Here is an 18,056-nt window from a genome sequence, read left to right on the forward strand (position 1 = left end):
CCAATGATACGCCCCATTCTTCTGCTTTTGATTTAAGTCCCAAGTCCATTATCTTAGCATGTCTAACCTTATTACAACTCTCCTTTCTAATTACAGTATTCATTTTATCATCTTTAGTCTGACCAACTGAAGCGAATCTCTTTTCCCTACCATAACCATAATGTAGGCATTCATGCCTTTTACCTAATATTTTTCTGTTTTTTCTTGCTTCAAGCAAGGCACATGGCAAAATTACAGTTGTCTTTGGGTGAATGTATTCTAGTCAGTGATATGTGTTATTCTCGTTTGGGACAGAAACTGTCAATGTTCGAGATGATGGCTGTTCTATGAGCCTGGGTTCCTGAATGACTACCTTTGCTGATTGGAGATGGCAGATAATGTAAGAAAAAGATAAACTCTGTTGTATTAAGCCATTTGATTTCTGGGCTGTCTTTTATTGCAGCATAAACTAGATAATCCAGACATATGAACCCCAAAACAAATAATTGGTAAGAATATTTTGAAAAGTAATTAGAATCCAGTTTTTTCGTTTATTTATTTTATCGATTATTGTTTATTAAATATATATTATATTCCAGGTGTTCTTCTTGGCATCAGACAAACAATGAGGGTTGGGATTATTGACTTCTTATTTCATCATTCTATCTCCAGTTCCTACAAGACAAGCTGGCACATTTTATATATTCAATAAAAATATTCTGCATGAGTGAAAAGGAAACGTGGTAATAGATGCCATATGGAACAGACATTGATGAAAATGACCATAAGAATAAAAATAAAATTATAATTATAATTACTCTTTGATAGTTAAATGAGGATGATTGTTCTGGCAAGCATTGTTTAAGCATTTTCTGAGTATAAAGATCTTTCTTTATCTTCACTCTCCTAACAACAACTATTCCAAGCATTAATTATAAGCCAAATTTTGCAATTGAGACAACAATTTGAAAGTTGAAATTAAAAAGTTTATTAATTGTGCAATGGTATACTACTAGTATACAGCAGACGTGTTGTTTCCAAAGTTGCGCTATTTCCATTTCCTAAGATACAATTTATTAAAAAGAAAATTCAGATTTGCAAGATATAACAACACTAACTATTCCAGAATAATTGTAGTCATTTCTAAAGAAAGTTTTTAAACAAATACCAGAAAATGATTCATTATCATTAATAGCTATGTGTAAACTCTTTCTAAATTACAAAAAATGATTTCACTTTAGATAACTTTTTTCGAGTACCTATCCACATTTCGGAGGACTTCATACTAGGATGATCTTTTAAGAACTTCAAATGAAAGAAAAGCATAACATTCTACAACAAATATAGATATACTTCAATTGATTTGCAGAATAACAAAACTACAATATGAATACAAATTACAGGGGACGACAAAAAGATGCCTCTCATGGGGGTGGGGGTGAGCAACCTGCATTAATGATGGAAAAGAAAGCCTTGTCACGAACTTGAGACCAGTCTGTCAGCTACATATTCTATCAAACAATTCAAGGAGGCCTCAGAATCAAGGGTCATAACTGAAATAATATATATTCACAAGCGCTTTCTAGCGCACAGGACAACTGGACTAAGAACAAAGGGCCCCTCAAACTTCACCATGGTCACTCAGATGTTGCTTCCAGGAAAGTTTGCTCAACTTAGCTTTCGCTGCCAATCCAGTTTCAGCTCTCATGAGGAATTTAAAGTCCTGTAAAGAAAAAGAAAAAAGAAAAACAAGTATCCTTGAATTTGTTGTCTGACGTAGAGTCATGGTTAGCAGATGTCAGAAAGAGTCACAGTTGGGAGGAGGAGCATTGTAGCAAAAGGATAAATATGATGAACAAAATGGAGAGCAGAGACAGTTCCAGCTTCCAGAATGGACTGAGTAAGAATATCTGAAAATTTCTTTGGAGAAAAGTAATAAAAACACAAGCAAAAATATTCAAAATCAAGTTTTTCAGAAATTTGTTAATTAACAAATAAACATTGTAAGTAGTATTTACCAAAAAAAACACCGGAATTTAAAACTGGTAGGTGGGAAATGTTCAGACTATTTGTCTGAAATTAGGTTATTTTGAGAGAAAGTAAGAGTTACCACATTGAAGCTTTTTTTCCTGTACATACATATCTATGATAATATTTCATTTATAAATTAGGAACAATGAGATTCAAAACAATACTAATAATAAAATAGAAAAAAATATAACAATGTGCTGCAATAGAATTTATATGAATGTGGTCTCTCTCTCCCTCTCTCTCTCTCTCTCAAAATACTGAAATATTTTTGGACCACAGTTGACTACAGGTAACTAAAACCACAGATAATTGAAAGTGTAGAAAGTGAAACTTCAGATAAAGAGGGCTACTGTACTTCCACATGCAAATCTTTTACCTGTTTGCTAGAAAGTAAATATGGTGATTAATTGCTCTCATACAAGAAAAGCTAATACCGTTTATGTTAGTTTCCAGGAGCAATGAGACAGAGTACCAGCACTCACAGCAGGACTTGAGCTTTAAATAGCTTACACTTGCAGGGAGTTGCACACAGAACCACTTGTTTCCTAAGAACTGAATTCTCAAAATAATTTCATTTGGAAAATCGTTAAGAAGGCAGTGGAGTAAAGTGTGCCACGAAGTATATGCATTTACTTTGAAATACAGAGTCTATATACTGACTACCAAACTTTTGTTTATTTATGATTGTTACAAATAGTGGTGAGAACCTTAAGAATGAAGATAAACTTATTTCTTTTTATGGTAATTATAATTCTCTCTTCAGTGAGAATTCACCAATTCCCAAAGATATTGAAATTTTAATCACTTTAAAAATATTTTTAGGGTATTTAAAACTTACTTGGCTGTAAGTAGAAGATGAAGAGCAGGTTGAACTGTGACAAAATGTATCAGAAGTGGCCAAAGAGTATAGGCTCGGTCACAATGGTGGTTAGGTAGGGACTAGAGTCTAATTAGAACAGGGAGAGGACAAGGCTTAGTAAAGAAGACTAGTTTTCTAGCTAATGTTACCTCTGTTTATAGCCTCACTAGAATATTAACTTGATTGTTTATACCTCCCTCCTTCCCAATGCAATGGAAGGGTCCCACCTCATAAAAAGAATCATATGAAAAGTTATTTTATTTTTAACAAAAGAACTGGAACTATATTTCTAAGAAAACTTTCAGCTGGAAATGAATGCTTCAGTGAAACAATACTTTCGGTATAGGTCATTAAATATGAAATGTCCAATTATGGATCAAAAGTTTAGTTTATTATATCTCAAACAAGAAGCAGTACAATTAATCAAAGTATGCTCCTAAACTATCAACACAGTTTTGCCATCTTAATGGTAGCTTGTTTATGCCAGCCTGAAGAGTGAGTGGCGATAAAATAGCAACAGGTATTTTCCACAGATTATTGAGAATAGTATATTTTTCCTTGCAAGAAGTGGTCCAAAGATGGTAAGAAGTGATAGTCAGTTGATGCAAGGATTGGTAAATACAGTGGATGACAGAAGAGTTTCCAATTTCGGCCTATGTACTTTGAGCAGCATTATTTATGCGACATGTGGTCCAGAGTTGTCTTGCAAGAGGCTTGGCCTGTCTCTATTAATCAGTCTCAGCTGCTTAATCACAAGCGTCCTCATCATTTCGTCCAAATGGTTGCAGTAGACATCCAGTGTAATTGAGCAGGTTTCACGAAGCTGTAGTGAATAATACCAGTGCTGGACCACCAAACAGCCACCAGTAGCTTTTTGGATGAATATTCGGTTTTGGACTGTGTTTCAGCACTTCATCTTTATTCAACCATTGTGCCAAACACTTACAATTGTCAGAAAGAATCCATTTTTCATCACATGTAACAATACGTTGTAGAAATGATTCTCATTTATGTCGTGACAGCAAAGGAAGGCAAGCTTCGAGATGATTTCTCTTCTGATGCTCATTTAATTCACATGGTACCCATCTATCCAGGTTCTTTACCTTGCCAATTTGTTTCAAATGGTCCAATATTGTTGGAATAGTAACATCAAACCTTGCTGCTAATTCACGCAGAGGTTGAGATGGATTCACTTCCACTACAGCTTTCAGCTCATCATTCTCCACCGTGGTCTCAGGTTGTCCACATAGCTCATTTTCAAGGTTAAAATCACCAGAACAGAACTTCTAAAACCATCAATGTACTGTGCTTTCATTAGCCACATTCTTTCCAAATACTTCATTGATATTTTGAGCTGTCTGCTCTACATTGGTTCCACAAAAGAACTTATATTCGAAAATCACACGAATTTTTGACTTATCCATGGCTTCACAAAAATTGCTCTAAAAAAATTTGACAGATAATCACAAGGCAAAATGTATGTTTGAAAGACTGAGGATGTATCTTCACTATAAAAATAAAACAAGTGTCAAAGTGAAATGTCAGAGATATCCACTGTCAAACTTAGTACTTAAGGAAATTGGACATTTCATACTTAATATTAATGCAAAGGACTGTATTTGTTAAGAGTGAGCATTGATTTGGGGTAAATGCTTAGACTGATAAGCCCCACATTAAATTAATTACTCTTCTTTTACCTCAGGAGAGAAACTTAAAGCTCTTCAAATTGACTTTTTCCCTCTGAGGAACATATAAGTTACTAAAACTTACTCTCTTGTGGAAATTTAAATTAGTTTCTGCATGCTTGTCTCTTTCAATGGATATGTTTGCAAAATCACTGTAACTTCAGTTTTTTAGGTAAAGAATTTCACTTTTTTTATTGACTAAAACATTGCACATACTCTTCAAATACACTGCAGAAAAAAATGTAACTCTGCATATTTTACTTATGTATTAGGTTATATATTTCTTGAGACAAAGAATTAGAGGTCATAGCATTAACTACATTGATACATTGATTTAATTTTTAGTAATCTCCTGAATTTCAAAAGCCTTTTTAGTGTATAGTTATTTCCTGTGAAACATAATATACATAATATAAATTCATTTTAATCAATACACTTGCTCTTTCAATCCCTTTATTCAATATTTGAGTTAAAATGGCTGGAGTGAACATAAGAAAGCTAAAGGCTGAAATATTTCTTCACAATGAACATCAGTATGAAATATTTGTTATAATAGAATTTGCCCTAAAAAATAGATAATAAAAGTGGTTTATAGTTTATGCACCAAAAATAAGGTCCACACTTTTCATTTTGATTGCAAATAATGTTTTTGATATATTTCATAAAACATAGGTGAAGAGAAAGTTTATAAACTTGAAAATATCCTGGAATATACTGCCTGTAATGCAGCATAGAAAGACAGGAAGATAAAAAACATAGACAAACAAAAAAAGATCTAAAATTAAATGCCAGAAAGTACTGAAGCAATATTTTTGTCAGTCAAAAAATCTCATAATTAGCCATATCTTTCAAATGTAAAGGACTGGCATAAGACTCTGACCTGCGGAGACCTATAAGTAAGAGTATGAATCACTGGAAACCATGGGTCAAAGAGGACGTTGTAAGTAAGTGATAATGTAATTTAACACTATTTGAAGTGAACTTAAAATTAGAATTTCTCAGTGGAGTAAGACAGTTTGTAAAGGAGCCCAAGAAAGAAAGACCCAAAAATTATGTAATCACAGCATCCAGAAAGATACTAACAATAAGGTCAAAAATGTCCTGGCTTTACTTCTTATTTTCTCTTTCTTTTAAAGCTCCAACTCTCTGCCTGGCGAGGTGGCTCAGGCCTGTAATCTTAGCACTCTGGGAGGCCTAGGCGGGTGGATCACTTGAGGTCAGGAGTTCGAGACCAGCCTGAGCAAGAGTGAGACCCCATCTCTACTAAAAATAGAAAGAAATTATCTGGCCAACTAAAAATATGTATAGAAAAAATTAGCCGGGCATGGTGGTGCATGCCTGTAGTCCCAGCTACTCGGGAGGCTGAGGCAGTAGGATTGCTTAAGCCCAGGAGTGTGAGGTTGCTGTGAGCTAGGCTGACGCCACGGCACTCACTCTAGCCCCGGCAACGGAGTGAGACTCTTGTCTCCAAAAAAAAAAGCTCCAAAGAGCCATGGTAAGTGGAGGAAAATGTGAACCATACTCACCTTTCCCATTGCAGGTTTTTCAGGCTTCAAATAAACCTAACCTGGGAAAGGAAATAAGTTATAAAACAGATAAAAAATAGTTATGTGATTGTTATATTGGACTACACTTTTAATTAATTGAGAGGCACTGTGAATAATTTTTCAAGGATCATGGGCTGATAGGAACTAGAGAAAAAAGCCAATGGCTTTCTTCCTGTACCCTATCTAGTCATTCTAGTTTTGTAAACTGGTTATATTGCACATCACCCACACCACGTTGAACTCCTGTGGGAGTTGGCGGAAGCACACGCAGAGTGGCTAGGACAAAGCGAGCAATCTAAACTTTTATCAAAACTTTTCTTTATCCCACTGAAAATTAGTAGCCTTTAAATCAGTCATTCACTGTGCGACTACAGATATTTTCTGCTTTAATTAGCACATTCTGACAAAACACAAAAACCAATGGCATTTTCTTAATCATTCCCAACCATTTGCTCTAAACTTTATCCCAGCCAAATCAAAATAGCTGTTATTTAAAATGAATTAAATTCAACTTAATTCTCAAAAGCACTTTTAATAATTTTCTGAGCCATCTGAACAATTTATAATATTATACTTTGAAGGAAAATTTGATTATCTTTTTTTTCTAGTTCTCAAACTGACACGTGTGGTAGAAAAATTGGAAGCACAGATAAGCAAATAGTTGTATAATAATTTCCCAGTGGTTATAATATTACCAAGCCAGAAATAAGCAATGTTAAAAGTCTTCGAAGAAATTTTCCTCAAGTTTGAAATGCATTTTTTTTATAGAATGGTATGACACTATTTCATAGGTATCTCTTTTATCTGACCAATATATTGATGTTTTTCCATTATTATATATAATACTTCAGCATGATTTTACATTAGTTTTATAGCATTTCATTATTTGAGTATACCACAATTATTTAATCAAATATTTGACCATTTACGATTTTTTTCACAAATATAAATTCAAATATGATAAATGTTTTCATTATGCATTTCTGAACATTCTGCTTAAGAATTAAAATCATTAAAGCTCAGAAAAGGCTACTACTGAGACTCTAAGTCTGAAGGGTGTGGTTCTGTCCAAATCCCTAAATTAACTCACGCTATTCACCTATCCAGTGACATGCAAGTCAAAACTACTGTATCCAATATTTGAGAATATAGAAGCTTTTCTGAAATAATTTAAAATTCTAAAGACTCATATTTAGTAACCACAGTAATTTGCAAGTATGTCTAGTTCAATTTTGTTCAAACATAAGACAGTAAGATTGAAAACAGCAGATTTTAAAAGCTGAGTCCTAAGCAATGAACTCAAATATTTTATATGCATTTTCTTCATTTTACATGACATAAAAATAGACCTTCGTAATCCTCTTTAAAATGATTTCTTTTAATATTCATTAGCTAGTTTTCCCTAGAACTCTTTTTCCCTCATTTAAAAATTATTCAAACATAACTTTCTCTAAAAGAAATAACTTTATAAGAATCTTGTTCCACATTTCCACCCTTACCTATTTTTCTTCACTCAAATTTAATTTCAGCAACTCATAAAAGTGCCAATGTAAATGCTTTCCATTGATTTAGAATCCTGAAATATAGTCTTCAGTCTACCTGCCTTATCAAGAGGAATTTAAATGAAATCATGCATGTTTTATATCTGTCTTTCCACATATTCTACTCCTACATGATAGTACATCAATATTTCTAAAGATATTTTTAATCACTTAGCCATTAACACATATTAACAAAGTAATTATTGTAGGTTTGTGCCATCAGTAAAATTAGTTCTTTTTAGTTCAGTTTCCCACAAAGTTTTTAGCAAAGAATATTTTGGAGCAGCAGTTCTCAAATTGTTACTGTGTGCAAGACTAAGCTAGTTAAAACCCTAATTTTGGGTCCCAGCCTCACAGTTTGAGATTCAATGAATCTGGTGAAGCCAGAGAATGTGAATTTCTAAAAATTTTTCAGTTGCTAATTCTCCTTTTATAGAGACTTCACTTTCCACTTCTCAGGCATGTAGGCCAGACTCTCAGGTCATGTAGACTTCAAAGAGAAACCAATAATATTACCATCTATAAATTCCTTTGCAATTGTAAGTAAACTTCAAGCTCAAACAGCTATTTATTTTTATGAGGAAACTGCCCATCATTTAAGAAGGGAGAAAAAAAGATTTAAGTTCTCTATAAGGAAAGCTTTTCATTATTTAGTATTTAATTTTCAAACTTGAAAAATGTTTAAATTAGAGAGTTTATGAAAAAGTATATGTTATATTAAAGAACACATGTTTCTATATGGGTTATATTAGTATTAACAAAATATAAATTTTAAGTCATTTATGAGTTCAAATTCTGACTATACAACTTAGTAGCTGTTTGATGAACAAGGCATGTGAAGTTTCAGAGTTTCATATTTCTTATCTATAACAGAAATAATAGTGTAATAGTAGGAAAAACTCATAATAATATTATGATTTATAACATAATGCTATAAAATATATGTTATAGAACAAGATAGAAATATACTCAAGATAATATAATAATGTATATTATTTATGTATGTGATAGAAATAATATCTACTTAATGGGTTGTCATGAGAATAAATAAATTTACATATGTAAATCTCTGAAAATAGTGGCCACATATTTCAAGGCTGAAAGAGAGAATGATCTTGACAAAGGAAAGAGTTATAAGGATGAAAATAAAAACACTTTTATTGGAGAAGATTAATGTAAGTGACCAAGTGAAAAAAATAACATTGGGAAAATAAAATTGAAAAAATTCTCCATAGATGAAAAAGGCAGTAAAAGATGACAGCAGGTACAGGTAGACATACTTGGAAACTGTAGCAATGAGGAGCGTAAGTCAGACGTAAAAGAGGGTGCTTCATGATTTCATTATATAAAACTCAAAATTAGGCAAAATGAATCTATAATATTAAAAACACATATAAGTGGTTACCTTCGAGGAGGTGGAGTGAATGGTTTTTCAGATTGTCATGAAAGCGTCTTCTAAACTGGTGTCTTTATTTCCTCACCTGGCTGAAGGTTACAGTGAAGTGTGTTCATTTTATAATTCATCGAGCTAAATAGTTTATGATTCATGTACTTTTCTGTATAAAAATAATTTAAAACATATATTTTTAATTTTATAAATCACTCATGTTATAATTAATTTTAGATTTCTATATCAAGTCGCTTAATTGGCATCTTCACTTCTATACTCCAAACTCAAATCATCAGAAATTGCTTTTGTTAAATGACATACATATATTGATAATTATGTATCTATACTTTATTAAAAAGAGTACTTAAGAAATTATATTAAAGTGTGTTATTAAACCCTTAAAAAAAAGAAAAAAGAAATTGCTTCTGTTATCCTGTTCTTTTTGTTCCATCACTCATCACAGTAAATCTGATCTTTCCTGTATTTACTGTTTCTGTTGGTGACGCCATCATCAGCCCATTTGTCCTCATCTGAAAACTTAGGCATCCTCTATTCCATTCTCTCTCTCTCATCCCCATATTTAATCAGGCACTAAGTTCTCTTGACACTGAACTATCTCCCAGATCATTTTAAAATTTGTTTTCTGTTTCAGTCTCCAAACTATATCATTTTGCTTCCTGCCTCTCATTAGCAGAGAGAATCAGCAACAAGAAACTACTTAGATTTCCATCATCATGGCTTTACAGATATTGTTTGTCTTTCTAAAATGCCCTTCTTTGCTTTTTACCTGTTGAATTTTATTTATCTTCCAGGTCTAGTTCAAACGTCATTTCCTCTGCACTCCACTTACAAAGAAAACTAATCACTTATTTTTCCCTCTTATCTCTGGGCCTTCCCCATACATTTCAAAACTGCAGCAATAGAGGCTGGCCGCATATTCACTTCCTCCATGATTTATTTTTCCTTGGCATCTCCTTTCTCTTACCATGCACATATTGAAAATTTGGCAGTCATAGTTTATTTTCTTCACCATTTCCACCTTAAGAAAGAATATTCTTGTAGGCTAGAACTGACTTCAACATACTACTTTCCTTTCTTTTATCAATTGTTTATGTTCAGGGTTAAATCTGCATCACAATCTTTATGCAACACACACTTTTATATTTATTAATATACATTCTCTTTCATGTCCTATTTGTTGACATCTAGTTTAACACAGTGTTTGATGATAACCAATAACCTGATGTTTTGTCCAAAAGAAACCTAGATATATTATTCAATAGTCTCTCTCTGAACTCGAACATAAGCACTCTTTTGACTATGTGTGCCATTATTTCTCATAAGTTAATGAAGAAGTATGTGTAATTTTAGGTCCAATATATTATTCAGTAAGAAATAAGAAGCCAAAACTTCAGTAAATACATACAAATATCTGATAGCTTGAATTTAATTTTTAAAAGATGGTTCAAATGTTATCCCTTCTCTTTTTTCTTTTAAAATAATGTCTTGCATTTGTGTGTGGGTTTAGAGTTGTCAAACACATCCACCTATATTGTGATTTTCCCTTTTTCTAAAATTTAATCACATTGAAAATACTTGCCAAAGGTGAACATAAACAGCTAGAAAAACCTTTATTAAATTTAGTGACAAGTTCCCTCTCCTTTGGGAACCTTGTAAAATTTACTGTAACTCCTGGGGACTTATTATTAATATTGTTTTCCAAAATGTAAATGTCATAACATAGGAGGAGGGAGCCATACCATGTCAACAACCTCCCCATACGTCAGTTTTCTGCCATGCCCAATATCATTGATTAAGAAAAACACATGGAAGGGTATTTGCAGGTTTCTGGGCTGCTTTTGGCATGCCTATCCTTCAATGTCCCCTGAATCAGGTTTTTTTTTTTTCCTGTAGGAGTAAATTTTTGAAAAAAATATTCCTTCATTTGATGAATAGCTATGATTAGGAACTTAAAATTGATTATCTCTGACCTTAATTTTTCTATAGTAATATCAAGCTAACCTCTGTTTCTCATAACTTCATTATAGATTTTTATTTGAAGTTCTGTGATTTCCCACTTGCTTGCTCTTTCTTTTACTATTTATTTTGGTGGACCAACTGAAAACATTTTTTACATCATACAATTTTTTTTTATTATTTCAGCTCATCATGGGGGTACAAAAGCTCAGGTTATATACATTGTCCATATCCCGCCCATCCCCCTGAGTCAGAGCCTCAAGCATGTCCATTCTCCAGACAGTGCACTTGGCACTCACCATGTAGTCATACCTCCATCCCCTCCCCCCACCCCCCACCTCCCTGAGTCAGCACCTTCAAGCATGACCATTCCCCAGACGGTGCACAACGCACTCATCATGTAGGCATACGCCCATCCCCTCCCCCCACCCCCCGCCTCAGTCTGATATCCAATTGGTATCCTTCCCCGATGTGCATTTAGGTGATGATCAGGGAAACCAATTTTCTGGTGAGTACATGTGATGCTTGTTTTTCCATTCTTTGGATACTTCACTTAATATAATGGGTTCCAACTCTCTCCAGGAGAACCAAAGAGATGTCATATCACCGTTATTTCTTATAGCTGAGTAATACTCCATGGTATACATATACCACAGTTTACTAATCCATTCATGGATTGATGGGCATTTGGGTTGCTTCCACATCTTTGCAATTGTGAATTGTGCTGCTATAAACATTCGGGTACAGGTGTCTTTTTTATAGAATGACTTTTGTTTCTTTGGGTAGATGCCCAATAATGGGATTGCTGGATCGAATGGTAGGTCTACTTGAATCTGTTTAAGGTATCTCCATAATGCTTTCCACAGGGATTACACTAGTTTGCAGTCCCCCCAGCAGTGTATGAGTGTTCCTGTCTCTCCGCATCCACGCCAACATGTGTTGTTTTGGGACTTTTTGATAAAGGCCATTCTCACTGGAGTTAAGTGATATCTCATTGTGGTTTTGATTTGCATTTCCCTGATGATTAGGGATGTGGAATATTTTTTCATGTTTGTTAGCCATTCTTATATCTTCTTTTGAAAAATTTCTATTCATGTCGTTTGCCCACTTTTTGATAGGGTTGTTTGATTTTTTCTTGCTGATTTTCCTGAGTTCTAAATAGATTCTTGTTATCAGTCCTTTATCTGATGTGTAGTATGCGAAAATTTTTTCCCATTCTGTAGGCGGTCTGTTTATTTTCGTGATTGTTTCTTTGGCTGTGCAGAAGCTCTTTAATCAGTCCCCATTTATTTATTTTTGTTGTTGCTGTGATTGCCTTTGGGGTCTTCTTCATAAATTCTTTGCCTAGACCAATGTCTGTAAGACTCTTTCCTATATTTTCTTCTAGAATTCTAATCGTTTCCCATTTAAGGTTTAAATCTGTTATCCACTGTGATTTGATTTTTTGTGAGAGGTGAAATCTGTGGGTCCTGTTTCAGTCTTCTACATGTGGCTATCCAGTTTTCCCAGCACCATTTATTGAATAGGGATTCTAGTCCCCAGAGTAAGTTTTTGTCTATTTTGTCATAGATTAGATGGCTATATGAGGATGGTTTTATATTTGGATTTTCTGTTCTGTTCCACTGGTCTGTGTCCCTGCACTTGTGCCAATACCAGGCAGTTTTAAGAACCACAGCCTTGTAGTATAGTTTGAAGTCTGGCAAATTAATGCCTCCCATTTTGGTTTTATTGCTTAAAATTGCTTTTGCTATACGGGGTCTTCTCTGATTCCATACAAAGTATATAATTATTTTTTCTAAATCTGTGAAAAATGATGTTGGTAATTTAATAGGGATTGCATTGAATCTGTAGATTACTTTGGGTAGTAGAGACATTTTAACAATGTTGGTTCTTCCGATCTAGGAGCATGGTATGGTTTTCCACCTATTTACATGCTCTGCAATTTCCTTCCTCAGTGTTTCATAGTTCTCCCTATAGAGGTGCTTTACCTCTTTAGTTAAATATATTCCTAGATATTTTATTTTCTTTGTTGCAATTTTGAAGGGTATTGAGTCTTTAATTTGGTTCTCCGATTGAATGTTATTGGCATATATGAATGCCTCTGATTTGTGTGTATTGATTTTGTAACCTGAGATTTTACTGAATTCATTAATTAATTCCAGGAGTCTCTTGGTTCAATCCTTGGGGTTTTCTAGATATAACATTATATCATCAGCAAAGAGTGAGAGTTTGATCTCTTCTTTCCCTATTTAGACTCCCTTGATTCTGCTCTCTTGCCTGATAGCTCTCGCAAGGACTTCCAATACTATGTTGAAAAGTAATGGGGACAGTGGGCAGCCTTGTCTGGTTCCAGTTTTGAGTGGGAATGCTTTCAATTTTTCCCCATTCAGTATTATGTTGGCTGTGGTTTTGTCATATATGGCTTGTATCATTTTTAGGTAGGTCCCATTTATGCCTATTTTGTTAAGCGTTCTTATCATAAAAGGGTGTTGAATTTTGTCAAATGCTTTTTCTGCGTCTATTGAGAGGATCATATAGTCTTTATTTTTGCTTCTATTTATGTGGCGAATTACATTTATAGATTTACATACGTTGAACCACCCCTGCATCTCTGGGATAAAGCCCACTTGGTTGTGATGAATTATTTTTTTGATAAGCACTTGGCTAGGATTTGCTAGGATTTTATTGAGAATTTTTGCATCTATGTTCATGAGAGAAACTGGTCTGTAGTTTTCTTTTTTTGTTGCATCCTTTCCTGGTTTTGGTATCAATGTTATATTGGCTTGGTAAAATGTGTTGGGGAGAATTCCATCCTTCTCGATATTGGAGAATAGTTTATGTAGGATGGGCACCAGTTCATCTTTGTATGTGTGGTAAAATTCGGGTGTGAACCCATCTGGACCAGGGCTTTTCTTTTTGGGAAGGTTTTTTATTGCTGTTTCAATTTCAGTTCTTGATATTGGTCTATTCAGGAATTCTATTTCTTCCTGATTTAGCTTGGGAAGGCTATGTGTTTCTAAGAAATTGTCCATTTCCTCCACATTTTCCAGTTTGTGTGCATAAAGATTTTTGTGGAATTCATAGATGATATCATGTATCTCTGTGGCATCAGTTGTGATTTCTCCTTTCATGTTCCTGATGGAAGTTATTAGAGATTTTTCTTTTCTGCTCTTGGTTAGTCTAGCCAGTGGTGTGTCTATTTTATTTATCTTTTCAAAGAACCAACTTTTTGTTTTATTAATTTCCCTTATGGTATTTTTGTTATCCTTTTCATTTAATTCTGATTTGAATTTAATAATTTCTCGCCTTCTGCTGGGTTTGGGGTCAGTCTGTTCTTCTTTCTCCAGCTCTTTGAGTCTATTCATTAGGTTGTCTATTTGTAAGTTGTCTGTCTTTTTGATATAGGCATTTATGGAAATGAATTTTCCTCTCAGGACTGCTTTAGCTGTGTCCCATAGATTTTGATAAGTTGTATCTCCTTTGTCATTTAATTCAAAGAATCTTTTGATTTCTGACTTGATTTCTTCCTTTACAAAATAATCGTTCAGGAGAAGGTTGTTTAGCTTCCATGACTTTGAGTAGGAATGAGAGTTTCTGTTAGGGTTCATTATTACTTTTATTCCACTGTGACCTGAGAAGATGCATGGTATGATTTCTATTTTTTTTAAAATTTTTTAAGACATGCTTTATGTCCTAGGATATGGTCAATCTTAGAGAATGTCCCATGAGCCGATGAGAAGAATGTATATTCAGTGGATTTCGGGTAGAATGTCCTACAATTATTTTTATGATTTTTTTCTTTACTGATAATTTCACTGTTAGTAAGCATTTTCTCATTTGATTTTCTCTTCCTTTTCCTCCTATATTATTGGTTCAAATGGAAATTTTCCTTTTTTTTTCCATCCAAGTGTGACCTAGTCACCTTTTATATCCTATCATCCTTCAAAACCATTTCCATTTTCACTTCCTTTCCCCACCTGTCTCCACCACTCTTGGCAAGGCTCAAGCAGAACTCGTCACTTTGAGATAAACTAGGTCAATGCAACTGAAAACTAGTTTTTCTCCAACTTTATCTCTCAATCATCAGTAAAAAGCTAAAATTTGCTAGAAAAGAGAGATTAGTCATTTGTCAATGTTTTAATGATTTATTGTTTCCTAATAATATTATCACAACTTTAGGTTCTTAAAATCATTCACATTTATTCTCTCACAATTTCTGTGGGTCGGGATTCCGGGTCAGGCTTAGTTGGGCCCTTTGCTTCAGAATCTCAGAAAGCTGCAATCGGAGCTGTAGTCTCACCTGAGGCTTGACTTTGCAAAAAAGCTGCTTCTTTCTGGGGAAAGATCTTTCTTTCTTCCCGGCTGTTGGTCAGAGAATTACCTCAGTTCCTTCTCATGTGAAGCTATCCATATGGATGCTGACAACACCCCAGTTTGCTTCTTCAAAGCTAGTGAGGGAGAAAGTATTCTCTTGTAAGATGGATTGTAATCTTGTGTACAATCACATACACATCACCACTACATCCCCTCAACTTTGCCATGTCCTATAGGTTAGAAGGAATTCAAGGGTCCCACCAACACTCAAGAGGACAGATCTCACAAGGGCCTGGATGCCAGGAGGTAGGGATCATAGCAGTTACCTTTGAGAGTAGCCACCACAATGGATATAGCAGAATTTCTTGGTATTAGAGCATTTTTGTTTGTTTTGCTTTTTGTTTTTTAACTTTTTCCTCTTTGAATGTGTTTGTATGTCTGGTTGGAAGAATAGTGAGTAGCAGAAATTCTCCTGGAATTCAGGAGCAATACCTGAACATAAGGACAGGGGCTCACGCACTTTTCATCTGGAGATTTTAGACATGATTGGTTTGCTAAGCTTGAAGGGACACCACCACCTTAGTCCCTCAAGGCTCACAGAAGGAAAGAAAATAAAATAATCCTTGATGTTTCTGTGTAAAGGAACAAAACATTAGCTAAGGAGAACTTTGGGTACATGCCAGGCATTTGCCTGGAAAAACAATGCTAAGTATATCCAGAAGGTGACAAGGTATGTACCTCTGCCTGTTTCTTTAAGAAAAACACAGATGCCCTCAGGAGATCCTCCAACACAGGAAGTGAGTAAAAGTAAATGCTGAAAACATATTTATGCCACAAAGATGCTCTCAGGTACAGAGTTCACCTATTGAACCTGACCAAGAGCAAAGGCATCTTCATTCTACTGGGTAGAATTCTGCTGGTACTGGGTAGCCAGCATCATCAGCATGGAGACAGAGTCGGCAATGACCTGCGTAGTTGGAGAGGCAAATAAATAGCCCTGACAAGTTACGCAAGGTCGTTTCTTCTATTAATAAGCCATCACCTATTTGAGAATTGTCTTTATTACCCTCACTGCAAGAACCCACTTAGGAATTGAGAATCAGACAGGAGGAATCAGAAAGAGAGAACACTTGGAAGAGTGAAAGGTAATAGTGTAAGATAATGACAATGATTACATTTCACTGAAGTGTTGTCAGATGGGATTCTAATAACCATATTGGTTTAAAATCCCTATACTTATGATACTATGGTACAATGACATTAAATTGAATTTAATTTTCCCTCTACTTAGCAGAAACAAATATTAGGGCTTTTTAAGGAATAGAACATGGATTTTTTTAAAACTAAAGCAATATTCATATTGACTTTTATTTGAGAAGTGCTTTTTGATCAATTCTTATACAAATCTATGATTTTTGAAACTGATCTGAGGAAGCGTTAGTGGTCATACATCAGTCTTCTCCATTATCAATGCTGCAAATGTATGCTGATATAGAAAAGTCTTTGGCAAGTTCTTCCACCAAAGGTTGGTGCTTAAGAATGAGGCACATTCACTTGACTTTTCACTCTGTATAGTTATGGCTGTTTCCATGTCATTCAATATGTTTGTGATAGCTTTTCTTGACTCTAAAGAGCGATTAATAATAAGTTATTATAAACTTCCTTATTATATTCAGCCTTATTTCATATTCCTATAATCATACTAGAAATCTCATGAATAGCAATGAAGTTGATCCTTCTAAATAAGAAGCTGCCATCTGTAGTAATGACAAAATTCTAAATAGATTAAGACACTTTAGCCCTCCCCTGCCTAATAATATTAATGCCAATGCAGATAGTCTTTGGAGTAAAAAAAATTTATATTTGCTGAATTGTATTGTATTACTTCTAATTCTTCTTTTAAACATGTTTATACATTTCCACAATTTATAGAATTTTGTCTGATAGCTAGCACTTGTTAAAGACATTCTTTTTTATTAATTTATTTTCAGTTGATAAATAATTGAGTTTATTTATGGGGTACAATGTGATTTTTTGATCTATAAATACATTGTATAAAGATTCAGTCAAGCTAATTAACATATCAATTCACCAGCTGATTTTTTTTGTGGTGAAGATATTAAAAATCTATTCTTTTAGCAATGTTTAAATATATAATACATTATTATTAACTGTGGTCACCATGAAATGCAATAGATCACTAAAACATTCCTCCAATCTAATTGAACAATTTGTACTCTTTGATCAACATCTCCCTTTTTCATATCTCTCCCCGTCCTCCAGCCTCTGGTAACCACTTTACTGCTTTCTGTATTAGATTCCACATATAAGTGAGATCAGACAGTATTTGTCCTTCTGTGCATGGCTTATTTCACTGAGCAAAATGTCCTCCAGTTTTGTCCATGTTGTCTCAAATGACAGAATTTCCTTATTTTTTAAGGCTCATAGTATTGCTTTATGTATATATATATACCACATTTTCTTTATCTAGTCATCTATTGATAGGCATTTAGGTTGTTTCCAAATCTTGACCATTGTGAATAATACTGAAATACATATGGGAGTACAGATATCTCTTCCACATTTCGATTTCAATTTCTTTGGATATATACCCAGAAGTGAGATTGCTAGATCCTATGGAAATTCTATTTTTAGTTTTTCAAGGAATCTCCACACTATTTTCTATAATGGCCGTACCAATTTACATTCCCACTAACAGTGTACAAGGGTTCC

This window comes from Lemur catta, chromosome 1, assembly GCF_020740605.2.
Source record: "Lemur catta isolate mLemCat1 chromosome 1, mLemCat1.pri, whole genome shotgun sequence".
NCBI lineage: Eukaryota > Metazoa > Chordata > Mammalia > Primates > Lemuridae > Lemur > Lemur catta.